Source organism: Mustela nigripes, chromosome 1, assembly GCF_022355385.1.
Source record: "Mustela nigripes isolate SB6536 chromosome 1, MUSNIG.SB6536, whole genome shotgun sequence".
Taxonomy (NCBI): Eukaryota; Metazoa; Chordata; class Mammalia; order Carnivora; family Mustelidae; genus Mustela; species Mustela nigripes.
Window position 1 is genome coordinate 192,519,218 of NC_081557.1, and position 13,304 is coordinate 192,532,521.

Below are 13,304 nucleotides of genomic sequence, written 5' to 3' on the forward strand. Positions count from 1 at the left end.
GGGCCCTGGGATCGAGCCCCGCATCGGGCTCTCTGTTTGGTGGGGAGCCTGCTTCCTCCTCTCTCTCTCTGCCTGCCTCTCTGCCTACTTGTGATCTCTGTCTGTCAAATAAATAAAATCTTAAAAACAAACAAACAAACAAAACCCACTCAAAAGTGATCTTCAAATATCACTCATCAAATTCCTCTGAAGTAATTTTCTACATTTATAACTCTGTCTTAGAAATCCTTAGTCTTCAAATTTGAGTGTTATCTTTAACTTATCTTTTCCTTATGAATTTCATATCCAATTCATCAAACAATTATTCTGACACCCTTACAAAATCTAAAGTTTAATTACTTACCACTATCTATCCCTGGGTCTCAGTCTTTATCATTTTTTGGCTGTATTACTGTTGCACCCTCATTACTGTCTTTCTAGCTTTCACTACTGAACATTGTCATTATGTTCTCTACATAGTAGCCTGAAGGATCCTTTTAAACATATTTAGATTGCACCACTTCTGCTCAAAATCTCCAATGATTCTCCATTTCACTGAAAGCAAAAGTTAACATCCTCCCCCATGATCTACAAGATTCCATCCCCCTTTTCTTCTTTGACTCCATGCTCTACATCCCCTGTTCTCACCATCTCTTCTCTAGCTACACTGACCTTTGTGCTGTTATTTACATTTATTGAGTGCTCCTTCTCAGAATCATTGTACTTGCTGTTTTCCATTCACTTCCCAAGATATCTTCTTGGCTTCTTTGCTCACCTTTTTAAAATCTTTGTTCAAAAGTTATTTACTCAGCAATGCATCCTCAGTGATCTTATATAAAAATTGCATTTTTCTTTCACTTTTCTCACTCGCTATCCTCCTTAACAGCTTTTTTTTTTACACCTTAAAAATTCCTTCATAGTTTGTTTCTTTTTGTCCAAGAAGGCAGATATTTTTGTTCACTATGTTGACTGCTATATCCCATGATGTAGATTCTTCTTTTTTTTTTTAAGATTTTTATTTATTGCTTTGACATAGACAGATCAGAAGTAGGCAGAGAGGAAGGTAGAGAGAAGAGGAAGCAGGCTCTCTGCTGGCAGAGAGCCCGATGTGGGACTCGATCCCAGGACCCTGAGATCATGACCTGAGCTGAAGGCAGAGGCTTTAACCCACTGAGCCACCCAGGCATCCCTGATATAGATTATTCTTAAGCAAATAATAACCATCAAATTTTTTGAGTAATCAAATATGTGGTCAAGAAATTTTTATTGATATTGATAATTATATTTTTAAGTTAATAGATAAAATATAATTGAAATGGTGTCAATGTACAAAAAAATTTTTGAAAAAAAGGAAAGAGAGGTCATGTTAAGATTAAATATCTAGAGATATAGAAAACTGTTACTTGCAGAGTTACAGATAGAAGACATTAGATAGGAGGGTCATTTCATTTGAATAAGAGGTTGGGCAAAAAGGGAGTGCTTATGGATGCATATAAGTTTACAAATTTAGTGGCTAGATGTTGAAATAATTTCCCATTTGAAAGTTTCTTTTCTTCTCTGTTTACTTTGGCAATATAGTCATACTCTTAGAATGAGCTAGTTATTGGAAAAGTAGACTTACTGAGAAGTATGTAGTGATGTACATTATAGATGGTAGGTTGGTATGCATTATAATGAAATCAGTCTACATTTTCATTGATCCCCTGCAAAAATGTTGAATAATCTGGAATCCCAGCTTATTTATAGTAGGATTTTTTGGGAAATATTTTATAGGAATACAATGAGAATCCAAGAAAAATGATAAATGTCTCAGTAAAATGATAGTTAATAGATTGATCAGGGAGTTCAGACTACACAGTGAAACGCTGAGGAAGAGGGAAAAGTGTATGAGTTTCAAAAAGCTGTGGATTCAGAAATTATTAAAACTTTCGGAAGTTTGGGGCATCTGGGTGGCTCAGTGGATTAAAGCCTCTGCCTTTGGCTCTGGTCATGATCCCAGGATCCTGGGATGGAGCCCCGCATCAGGCTCTCTGCTCATTGGGGAGACTGCTTCCCCATATCTCTCTGCCTACCTCTCTGCCTACTTGTGATCTCTCTCTGTGTCAAATAAATAAGTAAATTCTTAAAAAAAAAAAAAAAAAACTTTCAGAAGTTTAACAGTCTGGAGTGATAATTGTGATCATGGTAGGTAAATACAGAGTTGAAGAGATGAGCAGATCTAGAAGATAATAATCTCTCTTAGGGACTGGTGATTCATACAGATCAGGTCTCTAGTTTGAGGATGGAGAGAGAGAGAAAGAGAAAGCCTGTGATCCAGGTTTCAAAAATACTTGGTCAATGTTACTGGTATATCTATACAGAGATCTTACTGGTAGATAAAATATATTTTTAAAAGGGGAGAGAAGCATAACTAAATGACAAGAGTTCAACATGATAGTTTGCTTGTTTTGTTTTACTTTGTTTTTCATGAAAGTAGTAATCAGATTGCCAGATGGGGTCTTGGGGCTAAAGTAAGAGTGATTAAAGTCCAAAGATATGTTCACCAAAACTGAGCTATTTTGGGTGTGATCAAAGGCAACCTCATTTTCTGGGGCTCTTGGGAAGATAAAGTCTTTAATAGAAAGATAGATTTCATTTCAAGCACAAAAAGGTTAGAGAAGTAGGTGATCTTATGCTTCATTAATAAGGAACTTAAGAGGCCATAGTTTCTCTAAAGTTTCCCAAAGAAATGGAAACTAAGAATTCTGGCCAGAGAAAAAGCAAGAACAAAATAACAAGATGACAAAAGACAGTGGAGACAGTGTGCAGACAGTGGGCATGGAATTTGTGTTGAGACCGAAGAAATGAGCAAGAGAGTCTTGACATACTTAGTTGTTAGACTAACACTGAACAGTTTTCTCTGGATGATATAAATAGGCTACTCTAAATTCAGCTGTAGCTAGAATCTCATTTCTCCTTGATATTTATTTATTTATTTATTTATTTATTTATTTATTTATTTTGACAGAGAGAGATTACAAGTAGGCAGAGAGGCAGGCAGAGAGAGAGAGGAGGAAGCAGGCTCCCTGCTCAGCAGAGAGCCCGATGCAGGACTCGATCCCAGAACCCCGAGATCACAACCTGAGCTGAAGGCAGAGGCTTAACTCACTGAGCCACCCAGGTGCCCTCTCCTTGATCTTTAGAGATGAAAGCCAGCAAGGTATGAAGAGTGATTCTGGTGGCCACCCAGCTAGTCAGGCTGTATGAGGACTTGGTTTTGTTATTGTTGTTGTTTTTTACTCAACCTTCCTCTTTTGATAAAGTGTTTTCATAAATATATGGGGAGACTTATTTCATAGTTTTGAACCCTAAAAAATTTAAATTCTTTCTAAAATATTGGGTTGGGGATTAAGTCCCACTTACTTGGTTTCAATTTCTATGTCTGATAAAATGGATTTAGTATCACAAAAAATAAACACAGTCTGGATGTGAAGCACCAAATCTAAAGGCATGAACAATTTCCATCTTACTCCTTTATCTTCAAAGGAATGTTTTAAGGGATAGTGTCAGAAGGAAGAACAATATAGTAGCCATACAAAGCCCTATTTTTATTTTTCAACCCCGAAAGTATTTGCTGGCCCACAGATAATATATTTGGAAAATGTTTACCATCATGATCATAATATAAAACCCCTGGATTTTTGTGTTCAAAATATTACAAAGTATAAAATTCTTTAAATGTAATGTATAAAAATACACAATTCATATTATCACTATATGAAAATGACATTAAAATGTACACATTGAAATAAGTAGTCTTGTTACATTTTATACAACCCTCTAAATTCTGTGTTTAGTATATTCCAGAAGAAATTTTTTTCTGGGACACGAAAATCCTTTATTCTTCAATTTTTAAAATAAAATTTTTTAGTATAGTTGACATACAATGTTACATTAGAAAAAATCAAAGTAAAGTGATCTCATTTCCAGCAAAATTTTATTATCGCTCTTTTATTTATAAATAAAGTAAATTTAACTATGTGTAGTAAATAATTTCAAAATGCAGGATTTAAAAATTTTGCTTTAAAATTATAATTTTATAACAAGGCAAAATTAATCCATTTTTGGCACTTTTGTATCAATGTTAGATTTTTTATTATTATGCTTAAATTTTCCTGTACATAATATAAGTTTGTTATATCTAGGTCTTTTTTAGAACAATTATGAAATATTTTATATCACCGTTGTATTTTGTATGTTGAGTGTGTTTTGAGTGTTAGAATTTCATACTATAGATTGGATCACTGGAGTCTAACAGGGTGATATGATAGAAGAAATAGAAATAAAAATCAGATTTCCAACATTCTCTTTTTTATTTTATTCCTAAAATAATAGTTTGACCTTCGGCCTCTCACCAGGAAATATCTATTCCACTCTGTTCAGTAATGCCTAATAATTCTTTATCAGGTTAAAAAACGTGCCATTACCCAATTAGGACAAAAGACCCAGGACAGATAAATTTAGGAAATATAAAGCATAAAAATCCTTGGGCCAGAAAAGAAAAGCGCTATTCCTTTATTGACTAGATAGTGCTAGTGTTCTACTTAGCACCTAATATTTCTGGCAAAGAAAATTAAAATCCAGAGAGGGGGCATAGATTAAGGAAGAAGTTAATTAAACTGACTTTTCATTCCATAATCAGTATAATATACTGTTTTCTATTGTGTGTCATCAAAGATTTTTACAGAAAAAAAGAAAACAATCGTTGCCGTATTCCCTGCCTTTTGCTCTGTCTCTAGTAGCCATGATACCACCACAGCAATGTGCATCTTGACCCCTCACCCTATTTTTAGTGTCTTTGTATACATTTGGATTAACTTACTGCACTTGATCAGATATGTCTCAAGCTATCATACCATTTAAACATAGTATCCTAACTCTCATGCATTTAGATCATTGTTTTCTAAACTTAACTATTTATATAAGCTAGTTAATTGATATTTCATTTAGGTTATTTAGGGTAAACTATGCATACCACTTATTCCATTGTGCCATTATTGTTCTGTTGAATATATATGTACATATACACATAGGTATGCATTGACCATTTTTGCTTATCAAAATTCTGAAAAACAGTATCAAATGGTTGCTAGTCTTTTTATTTGTATTAGCTTTTATGTGCTAAAAGACAACCTCCAATTTATTCACATTTAACAGGTAAAGGTGTTCTTTGTATAAGAGCTATTTGATGTCTAGAAAGCCTGCAGAGTCTTTTATTATGAGGCCTTCTGGCCATGATTATTTCCAGAAAGGAAGTTACATTTGACAATAAAAAAAGAAAAGAAAGAAATTCTAGTCCTGAAAAATTTGACCTCAGCTTCAGACATGGAGCCCATGTTGTTTTGATGAGCTCAAACTCTAATAACACAACATCTTAGTGAGAATAATGCCTGTGTGTATGTGTGCGTGCATGCACACATGCACATGTATTTTTATTGTTTTTCAAATCACCATATCAAAAATTCCAATGTCAAAACAAAGAATCTTTGAAAGCATGAAAAATTACTGACATAACTTTTTTTTTGCAAAGTCTTACCATGAATGAATTCTCAAGGACAATCAGGAAAACTGCATCTATAGAATTTTATTGGATATATATGAATGTACTACATTTAATATCTTGATTATTTCTGTTCCTGAAATATAATGAAACTTTGAGTAATTGAAATTTAGGGAATCTAAATTATTAATTAATCTTAAATTTATTAATTTATAATTAATCTTAAAATTGGATTATATCTTTTGTTCATTCTCATTTATGCAGAGGCAAGTGCAAAATTAGTTTAACAAATTTTTCTCTTATATCACTTTACTTGTTAATTGTTTCATAGTGTTTCTCCTTTAGAATAGCTTACTTCATAATTTCTAACAGTAAGAGCTAGAAGTACACCAACAATCAATATGTAAATATCTTGATTACAATATTAATCATGAAACTAACATCTATTTTTATTTAAAATACATCATCCTGGGTCTTGAGCTAAATTTTTTAACTGTTTATTTAATCCTTTCCATAATCCTATGAATGGAATATTGCTGTTATCTTTCTTTTACAAAAGTGCTTCTTACAAAACTTAGTCTTAGAAAGTTTAATCATCCCAAGTTAGATAAGAAAATAATAGAATCGGAATGAAAATTCAGGTGGTTTTACTTTAGATCACAAATGCATACATACTACTCCTTTATCTTAAGTAGGCCAGTAATGTGACATACTAAAATGATTTTTTCTTAATTTGTGTATTTTATCATATCATGAGGTATTTTTAAATTCCTCATGCCTCTTTATTGTATTGTATATTGGTGACTTAAGGAAGGCAAAATGGCATGACAAGTGTTCAGATCAGACATTAGTCTTTTTTGACACTTCTCAGTCTTTTTGAGCTGAACTTTTCTACTTTTTTTTTAACCTGATGAAATAATATTGAACTTTCAATTATTGGAAAAGATGACATTACACAATATTTATAAATAAAATCTTATAATCCATACATCGTGTATGTCAGTTGTTAACATTAAGTAGGACCATTGCTTTCTGAATTATGTGGAATAAAGAAAAAAATAGATAATAAAAAGGCTACTGTATAAAAATTCATAAAATCTTTGAATTTATTTTTTTTTCATCTGTTCACTTTTCCATAGTTCTTTGTTTTTAGTTTATAACTTCTCATCAAAGGCCAAGTAAAATCATTACTATTTGGTATTAAATTGAAAACATGTGGCTTCATCCCCCTGAATAATTAGGTGGATGCCTTCTTTATTCTGCTGAAGTTCTGGTACTTCACTCTGGAATCATTTCTCCTGCCCAACACCTGACAAAAGCCAGCCTTGCGTTGTCGCAAATCTAGTGGATTTAGAACTTCACTGTTGGCAAGAGAAGGGAAAAGAAAATAATAATATCTCTCTGCATGAAATAAATAACAAATAAATTCTAGTATATTGACAAGAGATGATAAATTCATTTGCATTAAAGCATGCTTGAATGATAATATATTTTCCTAAGATATTTGTATTTTAACAAACAATAAAAACTTTCACATAAAGAAATGACTAATATTGAATTTTAAGAACTGGAAAATTAAGCGGCTGCCTTCAGCTCAGGTCATGATCCCAGGATCCTGAGATTGAGTCCTCCATCAGGCTCCTTGTTCTGTGGGAAGGCTGCTTCTCCCTCTCTCACTCCCCTTGTGTTCCTTTTCTCACTGTGTCTCTCTCTGTCAAATAAATAGGTAAAATCTTAAAAACAAAAACAAACAACAAAAAGAAAGAACTGGAAAGTTGACAGATTTTTTTCTCCAACTAATGTATTAAAAGAGAGTTAGATGTTGGATATTTGTGACCTTCAGATTTCCTTGACATTAAATATTTAAGTCAGTCTTCTTACATAAAATATGATTCTTAATAAAAACCCTATTTCAAGACTGAGGAGTTTCTTGAAATAAGAATTACATACATGAGAGAAATAAAACCCTATTTCAAGCTACAATAGTCTATAGGATTTCAGATAAACTACCCTGACTTATGGGCATTGCTCTAAAAAATTTATATGCCCTGACTAATTAACTTGTATAATAATACTTAAAGATAGGTTCTTTTCTCATTATACAAAATGAAGAAACAGAGGCACAAATGCTATTAAAATTGCTCTCAAGTTACAAAGCTAGTGGGTGGCAGAGAAGGACTTCCAAACCTAAGCATGCAACATCGGTAACCATTATGCAACACTGCTTTCTGATAATTCAGCATAGTTATTTTCTTGTGCTGGATCAGAAACTTCTCTGTTACTCAAGTAACTTTTTATATTAGCAAAGGAAGTCCCAGAAATCTACTGGAATTGCCATACATCATGATTTTTGTTATCAAACTTTAGAGTTTTCACTCTGGAATCATCAGAAGTGCACTTATCTGTGAACAGAGAAAATAGACCTTTACTCTTATCTGTCCTTTTAAGGCAATAAATGTGATAAGATTCCTTTTCACTAGGGCAGCTTACTTATTTCTGACTTTTCTTGTTTTTTTTTTTTTTTTTTTTTTTTTTTTTTTAATGGAGTAAGTTAACATTTGGCAGCTTTTTTCCTACTGACAACATAGCTAATGCTACAACCTTTCTCTTTAGTAGAAAGGTGTGTGAATAGCCATGTGTCAACCTAACCAAACTCTCAGTAAACAACCCTGCCCACTTGAATTCCCTTGTTTAAATTGCTTTTGAACACTTTTATACTCTAAATATTTTGATTTTTGAGTGAATCAACTTCTCTGAACTTAATCAGGAAATATTTATTGTCAATTAAAAAATGTAAAAGAGAATGAGAACTAATTTTTTCATTATATCTATTTTCCACTTTAAATGATCTTAACAATCTCAGGTTGATGTTAAATAACATTTTAGTAGTAAATGAATGTAAATAACAATAATGCATTTTAATTTCTTATAATTCTTCTTCTTATAGTAATCTGAAGAACTTTCTGAACATCTTCATCTATCTTTTTTGAAAACAATGATTTTCCTCATCAACAATGTGCATTATGAAACCCACTTCCTCACAGTACTAGGCTGTGCAATTTCAGTGTTGAAGAAAGTGTGATAATATCTCTTGAAAAGATAATACATTTCTTTCTATAGTGCATCTTGTCAGAGTATCTCTAAGCAATTAAAAATAAATGGAAAATACTGTTCTCAGGAAAATTTGTTTCACAGTTAGAAATAGGTACATCCATTTCACTGTTGGAAATATTGACAACAGATTGTGATTAGATCAGTTTTTAAAAGCTGAAAGTTTTCCAAGAACTGTCCATGCAGTCTATAGACTTCCTTATGTTCTAATCTCTAAGTAACTCTTCCTTTCTTTTCCACATAATTCAATCTATGAATTGATCTTTTCATGCACCATTTTGCATTACAGTACAAATTTAGGAATGTCAATGCAGCATAGTACATTAAACTGAATATTGGACCAAGATTTGAAAGAAGGAGTTTTTAGTGTTGTGTTTACAGTTTTTTGATATGTTAACTCTAAGCAAGTATTTTCCATTTTAAAATCTTGTTCTGGGGGCACCTTGGTGGCTCAGTGGCTTCAGCCACTGCCTTCGGCTCAGGTCATGACCTCAGGGTCCTGGAATCAAGTTCTGAGTCAGGCTCTATGCTCAGCGGGGAGCCTGCTTCCTCTCACTCTCTCTGCCTGCCTCTCTGCCTACTTGTGATCTCTGTCAAATAAATAAATAAAATCTTTAAAAAAATAAAAATAAATAAAATCTTGTTCCGAAATAATAACCAAATCATTGATATGATTGCCTTGCCACTGTCAAAGAGTTTTTAGGAAAACAAATGAAATAAAAACAATACAGATTGATGCTACAACTATTACATATGTAATTTATGATGATGAATATCATGAATATCATAATAATGATAGTAATGATAATGATGATGCAGGAAACAATATATTTTTGTAATAACAGATGAGTTATCTTCAAGAAATAACCATTAAAAATGTTTTTTTGAATACTTTCTGACTATTTCACTAAGAGTCCAATGAGCCATTGTAAGTAGACTTCTGTTAAATATATGATGATTTATTCTTGCAGGAATTCACACAATATTAGTCAAAAATCTTTAATCCTTTTCAAAATATAAAATGGAAAATATTGTAGTCTCTTAGACAACTAACATTCCTAAGTATGGTTTCTTGATTAAAAAAACAAATATATTATTTTTGTGTACATAAATTTGCACAATTTCATCATCAATTTTATATAACTTTCCAAAATTGGATTCAATGTTACTTGGAATAGAACCAATAAACCATCCATATAAACGTAGTACAAGCAGCCAATAATGGCAGCATGTCTCTTAGATCTTGGTATGGTTATTACAGGTACAAATTATACAACCTAACTATGGTAGACCTGTCTCTGTTCCAATGCCAGTTTGAAAATTAATTGAGCCAAGTAAAAAGAAAGGAACGGAAGGAAGTTCAATTTAGCCCCAAACCATAAAAGTAATCTTTATTTACAGGTTCAACAATAAATAATAACATTTATACCTCTAATACTAAGATGCTTTGTGTAATTTCAGTACGGTTATTTACATGTGGAAAAACTAAAAAAAAATAATAATTCTCTAAAATATCCATTAACATTTCTTTTACAAGTGTACTAATGGAGTGACATCAGTTATGTTCCTATTTTTCAGTAAGAAACCCCAAAAGCCAGCCATAAATTTAAAAAATGGAAAAAATGACAAAACTGTCAGAATCAATATCATCTGAACCTTGGAAACTAATCAAAAGCTTTTGGGAGCTCTTCTTCTGGGCTGAGGGGGTGGGAATAAAACCCTGAATCTCATTAATAATAGTGAGTTTTGTGGCATTTTAATTTACCTTAGATTCATATTCTGTTCCCCAGCTCACTGGTAGCCTTGAAAACACCAGTGCTGGTATAGGAAGGAGAAGTTTGGAAAACATTCACAGATTGTTTTTAGATGATGTGTCTAGTGGCTTCATAAAAGTCCCACTCAAAAGGCTTGTCTTTAGATCACCAAACCAGAACTTGATTTTTACTAAAGTTTCTGTCCAGGAACATTTGTTTAAAATGTTTATAAACAAATGTTTTATTTACTGCTGCTGAGGCAATAGTTAATAATTGGGGCAAATGATAATCTAGCCAAAAAGCTTCGAAGGAAATTTTCAGGGTGAGATGCTGGGGAATAAGGGATCTAAAATCTTTGACATAATGGTCTGAAAATATTCATGGAATAACCTCCATCTTTTGGTACTGGTTGAAACGTGACTTATGACCCAGTATGTGATTATGTGATCTATTCTGGAGAAAGTTCCATGTGCTCTCTAGAAGAATAAGTATTCTGTTGTTTTAGAATGGAATGTTCTCTATGTATCTATGAGGTTGTTCTGGTCCAATGTGTCATTTAAAGTTCTTGTTTCTTTTTTGATCTTCTGCTTAGATGATCTGTCCATTGCTGTGAATGGAGTGTTTAGGTCTCCTACTACTAATGTAGTGTTATCTGTATGTGGTTTTTGGTTTGTTTGTTTGTTTTGGTTATTAAGTAATTTGTATAATCGACTACTCCTACGTTGGGAGCATATATCTTTATAATTGTTACTTATTCTTGTTGGATAGACCCTTTAATTATGATAGAGTGTCCCTCTACATCTCTTACTACAGTCTGATTTAAAATCAAATTTGTCTGGTATGAACATTGTTATCCAGGTTTCTTTTGAGGTCCATTGTCATGGTAAATGTTTCTCCATCCCCTCACTTTCAATTTGGAGGTGTCTTAAGGTTCAAATAAGTCTTTTGTAGACAGTATATGGATGAGTCTTTCTTTTTTATCCAATCTGAAACCCTGTGTCTCTTGATGGGAATATTCAGCTCATTCACATTGATAATAACTATTGAAAGATATACATTTTGTGCCATCATATTGCCTGTAAAGTCCTTGTTTCTATAGGTTTTCTGTTTCTTTCTGCTCTATGTGACTCTTGGGGTTCCTCTTTGCTTACAGAATACCCCTAATGTTTCTTGCAGGGCAGGCTTGGTAGTCACATATTCTTTCAGTTTATGCCTATCCATAAAGCTCTTTATCTCTCCATCTGTTCTGAATGACAGTCTTGCTGGGTAAAGTATTCTTGGTTGTATGTTCTTTTCATTTAGTATCCCAAATATGATCTGCCAGCCCCTTCTGGCTTTCCAGGTCTTCGTGGACAGGAATGCAAGCTAGTGCAACCACTCTGGAAAACATGGAGGTTCTTCAAGAACCTTCAAGAACATAGAGCTACTCTATGACCCAGCAGTTGAACTACTAGGTATTTGCCCCCAAACAGAGATGTAGTGAATAAAGGGGCACATACACCCAATGTTCATAGCAGCAACATCCAAAATAGTCAAACTGTGGAAGGAGCCAAGATGTCCTTCAACCCATGAATGGATAAAGAAGATGTGGTTCATATATACAGTGAAATATTACTCAGCCTTCAGAAAGGATGAATACCCACTATTTGCATCAACATGGATGGAACTGGATGGTATTATACTAAGTGAAGTTAGTCAAGCAAAGAAGGCAATTATCATATGGTTTCATTCATATAGAACATAAGGAATAGTGTTGAGGACCACAGGGGAAGGGAGGGAAAAGTGAATAGGAAGAAGTCAGAGAGGGAGATAAACCATGAGAGACTCTAGACTTTCAGGGAAAAAAAAAAAAAAATTGAAGGTTACAGAGGGAAAGGGGTGGGGAGATGGGGTAACAGAGTGATGGGTGTTGAGGAGAGCATGTATTGAGATGAGCACAGGGTGTTGGATGCAACTAATGAATCACTGAACACTACATCAAAAACTCACGATGTACTAGATTCTACCTAACTGAACATAATTAAAAAATGAAAAAAAATAAATAAGACAAAAAGCTTTGACATGTTCTTGAAAAACTAGAAGAACATGCACATGCCCAGGGCTGTGCACATGTTTAAGACCTAAAAACCTCTAACCTCTGACATCTGGCTGAGCTTGAGACCACACAAGCAAAATCAGAAGGCTAAGGTAGAGTTAAAAGCTTCTTGGTTGAGTTTTAAAGGTAGTCTCAATACATACAGAACCACTCTGCAAACTACACATGGAATTTAAAGTTTTTTCTGGTTCCACGCATTTCAGAAAAAATGTTTAATCCTTAGACAAGCTAACAGAATAGAGATTTAGGCAGTTACATATGAGAAAGAATACATCTTTATAAAATTATTCCAGATAATTTATTAAACAAGCAATAAATAAATGAGCAGCAACAGCAAACTCTCGTGGAGATGGGAAAATCTGATTTCCAGAGCTGGCACGTTATAATATTCAAAATGTCCAGATTTCAACAAAAAATTATAAAATAGAGTGCCTAGGTGACTCAGGCCAATAAGCGTCTTTCTTCAGCTCATGTCATGATCCCAGAGCCCTGGGATCAAGTCCTGCATCAGGCTCCTGCTCAGCAGGGAATCTGCTTCTCTTCCCTAGCTCATGTGCTTTCTCACTCTCCCTCTCTCTCTAAGTAAACAAATAAAATCTTTTAAAAAAATATGAGGCACACAAAGAAACAAGAAGATACGACCCATGCACAAGAAAAAAGTGATCAAAACAAATTGAATAACCATAGGCACTAGATTAACCAGGTGAAGAGTTTAAATCAGCTATTTTTAATAGGTTTAAAGAGCTTAAAGAAACCTTGTCTAAAGAACTAAAGGGACACATTAAAATGCTATCTCACCAAATACAGAATATTAATAAACAGACAT